Consider the following 14552-nt stretch of genomic DNA (forward strand, 5'->3'; position numbering starts at 1 on the left):
TGAGGTAACCACTGTATGCAGGTAGTCAGCTGTGAGGTAAGCACTGTATGCGGGCTGTCAGCTGTGAGGTAACCACTGTATGCAGGCTGTCAGCTCTGAGGTAACCCCTGTATGCAGACTGTCAGCTATGAGGTAACCACTGTATGCAGACTTTCAGCTGTGAGGTAATCACTGTATGCAGACTGTCAGCTGTGAAGTAACCACTGTATGCAGGCAGTCAGCTGTGAGGTAACCACTGTATGCAGGCAATCAGCTGTGAGGTAACCACTGTATGCAGACTGTCCGCTGTGAGGTAACCACTGTATGCAGACTGACAGCTGTGAGGTAACCACTGTATGCAGACTGTCAGCTGTGAGGTAACCACTGTATGCAGACTGTCAGCTGTGAGGTAACCACCGTATGCAGGCAATCAGCTGTGAGGTAACCACTTTATGCAGACTGTCAGCTCTAAGGTAACCACTGTATGCAGACTGTCAGCTGTGAGGTAACCACTGTATACAGAATGTCAGCTGTGAGGTAACCACTGTATGCAGACTGTCAGCTGTGAAGTAACCACTGTATGCAGGCTATCAGCTCTGAGGTAACCACTGTATGCAAACAGTCAGCTGTGAGGTAACCACTGTATGCAGACTGTCAGCTGTGAGGTAACCACTGTATGCAGGCAGTCAGCTGTGAGGTATCCACTGTATGCAGACTGTCAGCTGTGAGGTAACCACTGTATGCAGGCAGTCTGCTGTGAGGTATCCACTGTATGCAGACAGTCAGCTGTGAGGTAACCACTGTATGCAGGCAATCAGCTGTGAGATAACCCCTGTATGCAGACTGTCAGCTGTGAGGTAACCACTGTATGCAGACTGTCAGCTGTGAAGTAACCACTGTATGCAGGCTATCAGCTCTGAGGTAACCACTGTATGCAGGCAGTCAGCTGTGAGGAAACAACTGTATGCAGACTGTCAGCTGTGAGGTAACCACTGTATGCAGGCAGTCAGCTGTGAGGTAACCACTGTATGCAGGCAGTCAGCTGTGAGGTAACCACTGTATGCAGGCAATCAGCTGTGAGGTAACCACTGTATGCAGACTGTCAGCTATGAAGTAACTACTGTATGCAGGCTATCAGCTCTGAGGTAACCACTGTATGCAGTGTGTCAGCTGTGAGGTAACCGCTGTATGCAGGCAGTCAGCTGTGAGGTAACCACTGTATGCAGGCTGTCAGCTCTGAGGTAACCACCGTATGCGGACTGTCCGCTGTGAGTTAACCACTGTATGCAGACTGTCAGCTGTGAGGTAACCACTGTATGCAGGCAGTCAGCTGTGAGGTAACCACTGTATGCAGGCTGTCAGCTCTGAGGTAACCACTGTATGCAGACTGTCAGCTGTGAGGTAACCGCTGTATGCAGGCAGTCAGCTGTGAGGTAACCACTGTATGCAGACTGTCAGCTGTGAGGTAACCACTGTATGCAGACTGTCAGCTGTGAGGTAACCACTGTATGCGGGCTGTCAGCTGTGAGGTAACCACTGTATGCAGGCTGTCAGCTCTGAGGTAACCCCTGTATGCAGACTGTCAGCTATGAGGTAACCACTGTATGCAGACTTTCAGCTGTGAGGTAATCACTGAATGCAGACTGTCAGCTGTGAAATAACCACTGTATGCAGGCAGTCAGCTGTGAGGTAACCACTGTATGCAGGCAATCAGCTGTGAGGTAACCACTGTATGCAGACTGTCCGCTGTGAGGTAACCACTGTATGCAGACTGTCAGCTGTGAGGTAACCACTGTATGCAGACTGTCAGCTCTGAGGTAACGACTGTACGCAGTCTGTCAGCTGGGAGGTAACCACTGTATGCAGGCAGTCAGCTGTGAGGTAACCACTGTATGCAGACTGTCAGCTGTGAGGTAACCACTGTATGCTGACTGTCAGCTGTGAGGTAACCACTGTATGCAGACAGTCAGCTGTGAGGTAACCCCTGCATGCAGGCAGTCAGCTGTGAAGTAACCACTGTATGCAGGCAGTCAGCTGTGAGGTAACCACTGTATGCAGGCAGTCAGCTGTGAGGTAACCACTGTATGCAGGCAGTCAGCTGTGAGGTAAGCACTGTATGCGGGCTGTCAGCTGTGAGGTAACCACTGTATGCAGGCTGTCAGCTCTGAGGTAACCCCTGTATGCAGACTGTCAGCTATGAGGTAACCACTGTATGCAGACTTTCAGCTGTGAGGTAATCACTGTATGCAGACTGTCAGCTGTGAAGTAACCACTGTATGCAGGCAGTCAGCTGTGAGGTAACCACTGTATGCAGGCAATCAGCTGTGAGGTAACCACTGTATGCAGACTGTCCGCTGTGAGGTAACCACTGTATGCAGACTGACAGCTGTGAGGTAACCACTGTATGCAGACTGTCAGCTGTGAGGTAACCACTGTATGCAGACTGTCAGCTGTGAGGTAACCACCGTATGCAGGCAATCAGCTGTGAGGTAACCACTTTATGCAGACTGTCAGCTCTAAGGTAACCACTGTATGCAGACTGTCAGCTGTGAGGTAACCACTGTATGCAGACTGTCAGCTGTGTGGTAACCACTGTATACAGAATGTCAGCTGTGAGGTAACCACTGTATGCAGACTGTCAGCTGTGAAGTAACCACTGTATGCAGGCTATCAGCTCTGAGGTAACCACTGTATGCAAACAGTCAGCTGTGAGGTAACCACTGTATGCAGACTGTCAGCTGTGAGGTAACCACTGTATGCAGGCAGTCAGCTGTGAGGTATCCACTGTATGCAGACTGTCAGCTGTGAGGTAACCACTGTATGCAGACTGTCAGCTGTGAGGTAACCACTGTATGCAGACTGTCAGCTGTGAAGTAACCACTGTATGCAGGCTATCAGCTCTGAGGTAACCACTGTATGCAGGCAGTCAGCTGTGAGGAAACCACTGTATGCAGACTGTCAGCTGTGAGGTAACCACTGTATGCAGGCAGTCAGCTGTGAGGTAACCACTGTATGCAGGCAGTCAGCTGTGAGGTAACCACTGTATGCAGACTGTCAGCTATGAGGTAACCACTGTATGCAGACTGTCAGCTGTGAGGTAACCACTGTATACAGACTGTCAGCTGTGAGGTAACCACTGTATGCAGGCAGTCAGCTGTGAGGTAACCACTGTATGCAGGCAGTCAGCTGTGAGGTAACCACTGTATGCAGGCAATCAGCTGTGAGGTAACCACTGTATGCAGACTGTCAGCTATGAAGTAACTACTGTATGCAGGCTATCAGCTCTGAGGTAACCACTGTATGCAGTGTGTCAGCTGTGAGGTAACCGCTGTATGCAGGCAGTCAGCTATGAGGTAACCACTGTATGCAGGCTGTCAGCTATGAGGTAACCACTGTATGCAGACTTTCAGCTGTGAGGTAATCACTGAATGCAGACTGTCAGCTGTGAAATAACCACTGTATGCAGGCAGTCAGCTGTGAGGTAACCACTGTATGCAGGCAATCAGCTGTGAGGTAACCACTGTATGCAGACTGTCCGCTGTGAGGTAACCACTGTATGCAGACTGTCAGCTGTGAGGTAACCACTGTATGCAGACTGTCAGCTCTGAGGTAACCACTGTACGCAGTCTGTCAGCTGGGAGGTAACCACTGTATGCAGACTGTCAGCTGTGAGGTAACCCCTGCATGCAGGCAGTCAGCTGTGAGGTAACCACTGTATGCAGACAGTCAGCTGTGAGGTAACCCCTGCATGCAGGCAGTCAGCTGTGAAGTAACCACTGTATGCAGGCAGTCAGCTGTGAAGTAACCACTGTATGCAGGCAGTCAGCTGTGAGGTAACCAATGTATGCAGGCAGTCAGCTGTGAGGTAACCACTGTATGCAGGCAGTCAGCTGTGAGGTAACCACTGTATGCGGGCTGTCAGCTGTGAGGTAACCACTGTATGCAGGCTGTCAGCTCTGAGGTAACCCCTGTATGCAGACTGTCAGCTATGAGGTAACCACTGTATGCAGACTTTCAGCTGTGAGGTAATCACTGTATGCAGACTGTCAGCTGTGAAGTAACCACTGTATGCAGGCAGTCAGCTGTGAGGTAACCACTGTATGCAGGCAATCAGCTGTGAGGTAACCACTGTATGCAGACTGTCCGCTGTGAGGTGACCACTGTATGCAGACTGACAGCTGTGAGGTAACCACTGTATGCAGACTGTCAGCTGTGAGGTAACCACTGTATGCAGACTGTCAGCTGTGAGGTAACCACCACATGCAGGCAATCAGCTGTGAGGTAACCACTTTATGCAGACTGTCAGCTCTAAGGTAACCACTGTATGCAGACTGTCAGCTGTGAGGTAACCACTGTATGCAGACTGTCAGCTGTGTGGTAACCACTGTATACAGAATGTCAGCTGTGAGGTAACCACTGTATGCAGACTGTCAGCTGTGAAGTAACCACTGTATGCAGGCTATCAGCTCTGAGGCAACCACTGTATGCAAACAGTCAGCTGTGAGGTAACCACTGTATGCAGACTGTCAGCTGTGAGGTAACCACTGTATGCAGGCAGTCAGCTGTGAGGTATCCTCTGTATGCAGACTGTCAGCTGTGAGGTAACCACTGTATGCAGACTGTCTGCTGTGAGGTAACCACTGTATGCAGACTGTCAGCTGTGAAGTAACCACTGTATGCAGGCTATCAGCTCTGAGGTAACCACTGTATGCAGGCAGTCAGCTGTGAGGAAACCACTGTATGCAGACAGTCAGCTGTGAGGTAACCACTGTATGCAGACTGTCAGCTATGAAGTAACTACTGTATGCAGGCTATCAGCTCTGAGGTAACCACTGTATGCAGTGTGTCAGCTGTGAGGTAACCGCTGTATGCAGGCAGTCAGCTGTGAGGTAACCACTGTATGCAGGCTGTCAGTTCTGAGGTAACCACCGTATGCAGACTGTCCGCTGTTAGTTAACCACTGTATGCAGACTGTCAGCTGTGAGGTAACCACTGTATGCAGGCAGTCAGCTGTGAGGTAACCACTGTATGCAGGCTGTCAGCTCTGAGGAAACCACTGTATGCAGACTGTCAGCTGTGAGGTAACCGCTGTATGCAGGCAGTCAGCTGTGAGGTAACCACTGTATGCAGACTGTCAGCTGTGAGGTAACCACTGTATGCAGACTGTCAGCTGTGAAGTAACCACTGTATGCAGGCTATCAGCTCTGAGGTAACCACTGTATGCAGGCAGTCAGCTGTGAGGAAACCACTGTATGCAGACTGTCAGCTGTGAGGTAACCACTGTATGCAGGCAGTCAGCTGTGAGGTAACCACTGTATGCAGGCAGTCAGCTGTGAGGTAACCACTGTATGCAGGCAATCAGCTGTGAGGTAACCACTGTATGCAGACTGTCAGCTATGAAGTAACTACTGTATGCAGGCTATCAGCTCTGAGGTAACCACTGTATGCAGTGTGTCAGCTGTGAGGTAACCGCTGTATGCAGGCAGTCAGCTGTGAGGTAACCACTGTATGCAGGCTGTCAGCTCTGAGGTAACCACCGTATGCGGACTGTCCGCTGTGAGTTAACCACTGTATGCAGACTGTCAGCTGTGAGGTAACCACTGTATGCAGGCAGTCAGCTGTGAGGTAACCACTGTATGCAGGCTGTCAGCTCTGAGGTAACCACTGTATGCAGACTGTCAGCTGTGAGGTAACCGCTGTATGCAGGCAGTCAGCTGTGAGGTAACCACTGTATGCAGACTGTCAGCTGTGAGGTAACCACTGTATGCAGACTGTCAGCTGTGAGGTAACCACTGTATGCGGGCTGTCAGCTGTGAGGTAACCACTGTATGCAGGCTGTCAGCTCTGAGGTAACCCCTGTATGCAGACTGTCAGCTATGAGGTAACCACTGTATGCAGACTTTCAGCTGTGAGGTAATCACTGAATGCAGACTGTCAGCTGTGAAATAACCACTGTATGCAGGCAGTCAGCTGTGAGGTAACCACTGTATGCAGGCAATCAGCTGTGAGGTAACCACTGTATGCAGACTGTCCGCTGTGAGGTAACCACTGTATGCAGACTGTCAGCTGTGAGGTAACCACTGTATGCAGACTGTCAGCTCTGAGGTAACCACTGTACGCAGTCTGTCAGCTGGGAGGTAACCACTGTATGCAGGCAGTCAGCTGTGAGGTAACCACTGTATGCAGACTGTCAGCTGTGAGGTAACCACTGTATGCTGACTGTCAGCTGTGAGGTAACCACTGTATGCAGGCAATCAGCTGTGAGGTAACCACTGTATGCAGACTGTCAGCTATGAAGTAACTACTGTATGCAGGCTATCAGCTCTGAGGTAACCACTGTATGCAGTGTGTCAGCTGTGAGGTAACCGCTGTATGCAGGCAGTCAGCTGTGAGGTAACCACTGTATGCAGGCTGTCAGCTCTGAGGTAACCACCGTATGCGGACTGTCCGCTGTGAGTTAACCACTGTATGCAGACTGTCAGCTGTGAGGTAACCACTGTATGCAGGCAGTCAGCTGTGAGGTAACCACTGTATGCAGGCTGTCAGCTCTGAGGTAACCACTGTATGCAGACTGTCAGCTGTGAGGTAACCGCTGTATGCAGGCAGTCAGCTGTGAGGTAACCACTGTATGCAGACTGTCAGCTGTGAGGTAACCACTGTATGCAGACTGTCAGCTGTGAGGTAACCACTGTATGCGGGCTGTCAGCTGTGAGGTAACCACTGTATGCAGGCTGTCAGCTCTGAGGTAACCCCTGTATGCAGACTGTCAGCTATGAGGTAACCACTGTATGCAGACTTTCAGCTGTGAGGTAATCACTGAATGCAGACTGTCAGCTGTGAAATAACCACTGTATGCAGGCAGTCAGCTGTGAGGTAACCACTGTATGCAGGCAATCAGCTGTGAGGTAACCACTGTATGCAGACTGTCCGCTGTGAGGTAACCACTGTATGCAGACTGTCAGCTGTGAGGTAACCACTGTATGCAGACTGTCAGCTCTGAGGTAACCACTGTACGCAGTCTGTCAGATGGGAGGTAACCACTGTATGCAGGCAGTCAGCTGTGAGGTAACCACTGTATGCAGACTGTCAGCTGTGAGGTAACCACTGTATGCTGACTGTCAGCTGTGAGGTAACCACTGTATGCAGACAGTCAGCTGTGAGGTAACCCCTGCATGCAGGCAGTCAGCTGTGAAGTAACCACTGTATGCAGGCAGTCAGCTGTGAGGTAACCACTGTATGCAGGCAGTCAGCTGTGAGGTAACCACTGTATGCAGGCAGTCAGCTGTGAGGTAAGCACTGTATGCGGGCTGTCAGCTGTGAGGTAACCACTGTATGCAGGCTGTCAGCTCTGAGGTAACCCCTGTATGCAGACTGTCAGCTATGAGGTAACCACTGTATGCAGACTTTCAGCTGTGAGGTAATCACTGTATGCAGACTGTCAGCTGTGAAGTAACCACTGTATGCAGGCAGTCAGCTGTGAGGTAACCACTGTATGCAGGCAATCAGCTGTGAGGTAACCACTGTATGCAGACTGTCCGCTGTGAGGTAACCACTGTATGCAGACTGACAGCTGTGAGGTAACCACTGTATGCAGACTGTCAGCTGTGAGGTAACCACTGTATGCAGACTGTCAGCTGTGAGGTAACCACCGTATGCAGGCAATCAGCTGTGAGGTAACCACTTTATGCAGACTGTCAGCTCTAAGGTAACCACTGTATGCAGACTGTCAGCTGTGAGGTAACCACTGTATGCAGACTGTCAGCTGTGTGGTAACCACTGTATACAGAATGTCAGCTGTGAGGTAACCACTGTATGCAGACTGTCAGCTGTGAAGTAACCACTGTATGCAGGCTATCAGCTCTGAGGTAACCACTGTATGCAAACAGTCAGCTGTGAGGTAACCACTGTATGCAGACTGTCAGCTGTGAGGTAACCACTGTATGCAGGCAGTCAGCTGTGAGGTATCCACTGTATGCAGACTGTCAGCTGTGAGGTAACCACTGTATGCAGACTGTCAGCTGTGAGGTAACCACTGTATGCAGACTGTCAGCTGTGAAGTAACCACTGTATGCAGGCTATCAGCTCTGAGGTAACCACTGTATGCAGGCAGTCAGCTGTGAGGAAACCACTGTATGCAGACTGTCAGCTGTGAGGTAACCACTGTATGCAGGCAGTCAGCTGTGAGGTAACCACTGTATGCAGGCAGTCAGCTGTGAGGTAACCACTGTATGCAGACTGTCAGCTATGAGGTAACCACTGTATGCAGACTGTCAGCTGTGAGGTAACCACTGTATACAGACTGTCAGCTGTGAGGTAACCACTGTATGCAGGCAGTCAGCTGTGAGGTAACCACTGTATGCAGGCAGTCAGCTGTGAGGTAACCACTGTATGCAGGCAATCAGCTGTGAGGTAACCACTGTATGCAGACTGTCAGCTATGAAGTAACTACTGTATGCAGGCTATCAGCTCTGAGGTAACCACTGTATGCAGTGTGTCAGCTGTGAGGTAACCGCTGTATGCAGGCAGTCAGCTATGAGGTAACCACTGTATGCAGGCTGTCAGCTATGAGGTAACCACTGTATGCAGACTTTCAGCTGTGAGGTAATCACTGAATGCAGACTGTCAGCTGTGAAATAACCACTGTATGCAGGCAGTCAGCTGTGAGGTAACCACTGTATGCAGGCAATCAGCTGTGAGGTAACCACTGTATGCAGACTGTCCGCTGTGAGGTAACCACTGTATGCAGACTGTCAGCTGTGAGGTAACCACTGTATGCAGACTGTCAGCTCTGAGGTAACCACTGTACGCAGTCTGTCAGCTGGGAGGTAACCACTGTATGCAGACTGTCAGCTGTGAGGTAACCCCTGCATGCAGGCAGTCAGCTGTGAGGTAACCACTGTATGCAGACAGTCAGCTGTGAGGTAACCCCTGCATGCAGGCAGTCAGCTGTGAAGTAACCACTGTATGCAGGCAGTCAGCTGTGAGGTAACCAATGTATGCAGGCAGTCAGCTGTGAGGTAACCACTGTATGCAGGCAGTCAGCTGTGAGGTAACCACTGTATGCGGGCTGTCAGCTGTGAGGTAACCACTGTATGCAGGCTGTCAGCTCTGAGGTAACCCCTGTATGCAGACTGTCAGCTATGAGGTAACCACTGTATGCAGACTTTCAGCTGTGAGGTAATCACTGTATGCAGACTGTCAGCTGTGAAGTAACCACTGTATGCAGGCAGTCAGCTGTGAGGTAACCACTGTATGCAGGCAATCAGCTGTGAGGTAACCACTGTATGCAGACTGTCCGCTGTGAGGTGACCACTGTATGCAGACTGACAGCTGTGAGGTAACCACTGTATGCAGACTGTCAGCTGTGAGGTAACCACTGTATGCAGACTGTCAGCTGTGAGGTAACCACCACATGCAGGCAATCAGCTGTGAGGTAACCACTTTATGCAGACTGTCAGCTCTAAGGTAACCACTGTATGCAGACTGTCAGCTGTGAGGTAACCACTGTATGCAGACTGTCAGCTGTGTGGTAACCACTGTATACAGAATGTCAGCTGTGAGGTAACCACTGTATGCAGACTGTCAGCTGTGAAGTAACCACTGTATGCAGGCTATCAGCTCTGAGGCAACCACTGTATGCAAACAGTCAGCTGTGAGGTAACCACTGTATGCAGACTGTCAGCTGTGAGGTAACCACTGTATGCAGGCAGTCAGCTGTGAGGTATCCTCTGTATGCAGACTGTCAGCTGTGAGGTAACCACTGTATGCAGACTGTCTGCTGTGAGGTAACCACTGTATGCAGACTGTCAGCTGTGAAGTAACCACTGTATGCAGGCTATCAGCTCTGAGGTAACCACTGTATGCAGGCAGTCAGCTGTGAGGAAACCACTGTATGCAGACTGTCAGCTGTGAGGTAACCACTGTATGCAGACTGTCAGCTATGAAGTAACTACTGTATGCAGGCTATCAGCTCTGAGGTAACCACTGTATGCAGTGTGTCAGCTGTGAGGTAACCGCTGTATGCAGGCAGTCAGCTGTGAGGTAACCACTGTATGCAGGCTGTCAGTTCTGAGGTAACCACCGTATGCAGACTGTCCGCTGTTAGTTAACCACTGTATGCAGACTGTCAGCTGTGAGGTAACCACTGTATGCAGGCAGTCAGCTGTGAGGTAACCACTGTATGCAGGCTGTCAGCTCTGAGGTAACCACTGTATGCAGACTGTCAGCTGTGAGGTAACCGCTGTATGCAGGCAGTCAGCTGTGAGGTAACCACTGTATGCAGACTGTCAGCTGTGAGGTAATCACTGCATGCAGACTGTCAGCTGTGAGGTAACCACTGTATGCAGGCTGTCAGCTGTGAGGTAACCACTGTATGCAGGCTGTCAGCTCTGAGGTAACCCCTGTATGCAGACTGTCAGCTATGAGGTAACCACTGTATGCAGACTTTCAGCTGTGAGGTAATCCCTGAATGCAGACTGTCAGCTGTGAAATAACCACTGTATGCAGGCAGTCAGCTGTGAGGTAACCACTGTATGCAGGCAATCAGCTGTGAGGTAACCACTGTATGCAGACTGTCCGCTGTGAGGTAACCACCGTATGCAGACTGTCAGCTGTGAGGTAACCACTGTATGCAGACTGTCAGCTCTGAGGTAACCACTGTACGCAGTCTGTCAGCTGGGAGGTAACCACTGTATGCAGACTGTCAGCTGTGAGGTAACCCCTGCATGCAGGCAGTCAGCTGTGAGGTAACCACTGTATGCAGACTGTCAGCTGTGAGGTAACCACTGTATGCAGACTGTCAGCTGTGAGGTAACCACTGTATGCAGACAGTCAGCTGTGAGGTAACCCCTGCATGCAGGCAGTCAGCAGTGAAGTAACCACTGTATGCAGGCAGTCAGCTGTGAGGTAACCACTGTATGCAGGCAGTCAGCTGTGAGGTAACCACTGTATGCAGGCAGTCAGCTGTGAGGTAACCACTGTATGCGGGCTGTCAGCTGTGAGGTAACCACTGTATGCAGGCTGTCAGCTCTGAGGTAACCCCTGTATGCAGACTGTCAGCTATGAGGTAACCACTGTATGCAGACTTTCAGCTGTGAGGTAATCACTGTATGCAGACTGTCAGCTGTGAAGTAACCACTGTATGCAGGCAGTCAGCTATGAGGTAACCACTGTATGCAGGCAATCAGCTGTGAGGTAACCACTGTATGCAGACTGTCCGCTGTGAGGTAACCACTGTATGCAGACTGTCAGCTGTGAGGTAACCACTGAATGCAGACTGTCAGCTGTGAGGTAACCACTGTATGCAGACTGTCAGCTCTGAGGTAACCACTGTACGCAGTCTGTCAGCTGGGAGGTAACCACTGTATGCAGACTGTCAGCTGTGAGGTAACCCCTGCATGCAGGCAGTCAGCTGTGAAGTAACCACTGTATGCAGGCAGTCAGCTCTGAGGTAACCACTGTATGCAGGCAGTCAGCTGTGAGGTAACCACTGTATGCAGGCAGTCAGCTGTGAGGTAACCACTTTACGCAGACTGTCAGCTCTAAGGTAACCACTGTATGCAGACTGTCAGCTGTGAGGTAACCCCTGTATGCAGACAGTCGGCTGTGAGGTAACCACTGTATGCAGACTGACAGCTGTGAGGTAACCACTGTATGCAGACTGTCAGCTGTGAGGTAACCACAGTATGCAGACTGTCAGCTCTGATGTAACCACTGTATGCAGACTGTCGGCTCTGAGGTAACCACTGTATGCAGACTGTCAGCTGTGAGGTATCCACTGTATGCAGACTGTCAGCTGTGAGGTCACCACTGTATACAGACTGTCAGCTGTGAGGTAACCACTGTATGCAGACTGTCAGCTGTGAAGTAACCACTGTATGCAGGCTATCAGCTCTGAGGTAACCACTGTATGCAAACAGTCAGCTGTGAGGTAACCACTGTATGCAGGCAGTCAGCTGTGAGGTAACCACTGTATGTGAACTATCAGCTCTGAGGTAACCACTGTATGCAGGCAGTCAGCTGTGAGGTAACCACTGTATGCAGACTGTCAGCTGTGAGGTAACCACTGTATGCTGGCAGTCAGCTGTGAGGTAACCACTGTATGCAGGCAGTCAGCTGTGAGGTAACCCCTGTATGCAGACTGTCAGCTCTGAGGTAACCACTGTATGCAGACTGTCAGCTATGAGGTAACCACTGTATGTGAACTATCAGCTCTGAAGTAACCACTGTATGCAGGCAGTCAGCTGTGAGGTAACCACTGTATGCAGGCTGTCAGCTCTGAGGTAACCACCGTATGCAGACTGTCAGCTGTGAGTTAACCACTGTATGCAGACTGTCAGCTGTGAGGTAACCACTGTATGCAGACTGTCCGCTGTGAGTTAACCACTGTATGCAGGCTGTCAGCTGTGAGGTAACCACTGTATGCAGGCTGTCAGCTCTGAGGTAACCACTGTATGCAGACTTTCAGCTGTGAGGTAACCACTGTATGCAGACTGTCAGCTGTGAAGTAACCACTGTATGCAGGCAGTCAGCTGTGAGGTAACCACTGTATGCAGGCAATCAGCTGTGAGGTAACCACTGTATGCAGACTGTCCGCTGTGAGGTAACCACTGTATGCAGACTGTCAGCTGTGAGGTAACCACTGTATGCAGACTGTCAGCTGTGAGGTAACCACTGTATGCAGACTGTCCGCTCTGAGGTAACCACTGTATGCAGTCTGTCAGCTGGGACGTAACCACTGTATGCAGACTGTCAGCTGTGAGGTAAGCACTGTATGCAGGCAGTCAGCTGTGAGGTAACCACTGTATGCAGGCAGTCAGCTGTGAGGTAACCACTGTATGCAGACTGTCAGCTGTGAGGTAACCACTGTATGCAGACTGTCAGCTGTGAGGTAACCACTGTATGTAGGCAGTCAGCTGTGAGGTAACCACTGTATGCAGGCAGTCAGCTGTGAGGTAACCACTATATGCAGTCGGTCAGCTCTGAGGTAACCACTGTATGCAGACTGTCAGCTGTGAGGAAACCACTGTATGAAGACTGTCAGCTTTGAGGAAACCACTGTATGCAGACTGTCAGCTCTGAGGTAACCACTGTATGCAGACTGTCAGCTGTGAGGTAACCATTGTATGCAGACTGTCAGCTGTGAGGTAACCACTGTATGCAGACTGTCCGCTCTGAGGTAACCACTGTACGCAGTCTGTCAGCTGGGACGTAACCACTGTATGCAGACTGTCAGCTGTGAGGTAAGCACTGTATGCAGGCAGTCAGCTGTGAGGTAACCACTGTATGCAGACTGTCAGCTGTGAGGTAACCACTGTATGCAGACTTTCAGCTGTGAGGTAACCACTGTATGTAGGCAGTCAGCTGTGAGGTAACCACTGTATGCAGGCAGTCAGCTGTGAGGAACCACTGTATGCAGTCTGTCAGCTCTGAGGTAACCACTGTATGCAGACTGTCTTCTGTGAGGAAACCACTGTATGCAGACTGTCAGCTATGAAGTAACCACTGTATGCAGGCTATCAGCTCTGAGGTAACCGCTGTATGCAGACTGTCAGCTGTGAGGAAACCACTGTATGCAGACTGTCAGCTGTGAGGGAACCACTGTATACAGACTGTCAGCTGTGAGGTAACCACTGTATGCAGGCAATCAGCTGTGAGGTAACCACTGTATGCAGACTGTCAGCTGTGAGGTAACCACTGTATGCAGGCAGTCAGCTGTGAGGTAACCACTGTATGCAGACTGTCAGCTCTGAGGTAACCACTGTATGCAGGCAGTCAGCTGTGAGGTAACCACTGTATGCATGCAGTCAGCTGTGAGGTAACCACTGTATGCATGCAGTCGGCTGTGAGGTAACCACTGTATGCAGTCTGTCAGCTGTGAGGTAACCACTGTATGCAGGCAGTCAACTATGATTTAACCACTGTATGCAGACTGTCAGCTCTGAGGTAACCACTGTATGCAGGCAGTCAGCTGTGAGGTAACCACTGTATACAGACTGTCAGCTGTGAGGTAACCACTGTATGCAGGCAATCAGCTGTGAGGTAACCACTGTATGCAGACTGTCAGCTGTGAGGTAACCACTGTATGCAGGCAGTCAGCTGTGAGGTAACCACTGTATGCAGACTGTCAGCTCTGAGGTAACCACTGTATGCAGGCAGTCAGCTGTGAGGTAACCACTGTATGCATGCAGTCAGCTGTGAGGTAACCACTGTATGCATGCAGTCGGCTGTGAGGTAACCACTGTATGCAGTCTGTCAGCTGTGAGGTAACCACTGTATGCAGGCAGTCAACTATGATTTAACCACTGTATGCAGACTGTCAGCTCTGAGGTAACCACTGTATGCAGGCAGTCAGCTGTGAGGTAACCACTGTATGCAGGCAGTCAGCTGTGAGGTAACCACTGTATGCAGTCTGTCTGCTGCGAGGTAACCACTGTATGGAGTCGAGGTAATTTATGGGATCGAGGTAATGGAGGGGTGTGGGTACTGACATGAGGGCTAATATTGTGTCGGTCTCATCCATTTATGGTTGTTTTAGTCAGAAATCAGTACAAATTCCTTACATCCAGGAAATA

The sequence above is a fragment of the Eleutherodactylus coqui genome, chromosome 4 (assembly GCF_035609145.1).
Source record: "Eleutherodactylus coqui strain aEleCoq1 chromosome 4, aEleCoq1.hap1, whole genome shotgun sequence".
Lineage (NCBI taxonomy): Eukaryota > Metazoa > Chordata > Amphibia > Anura > Eleutherodactylidae > Eleutherodactylus > Eleutherodactylus coqui.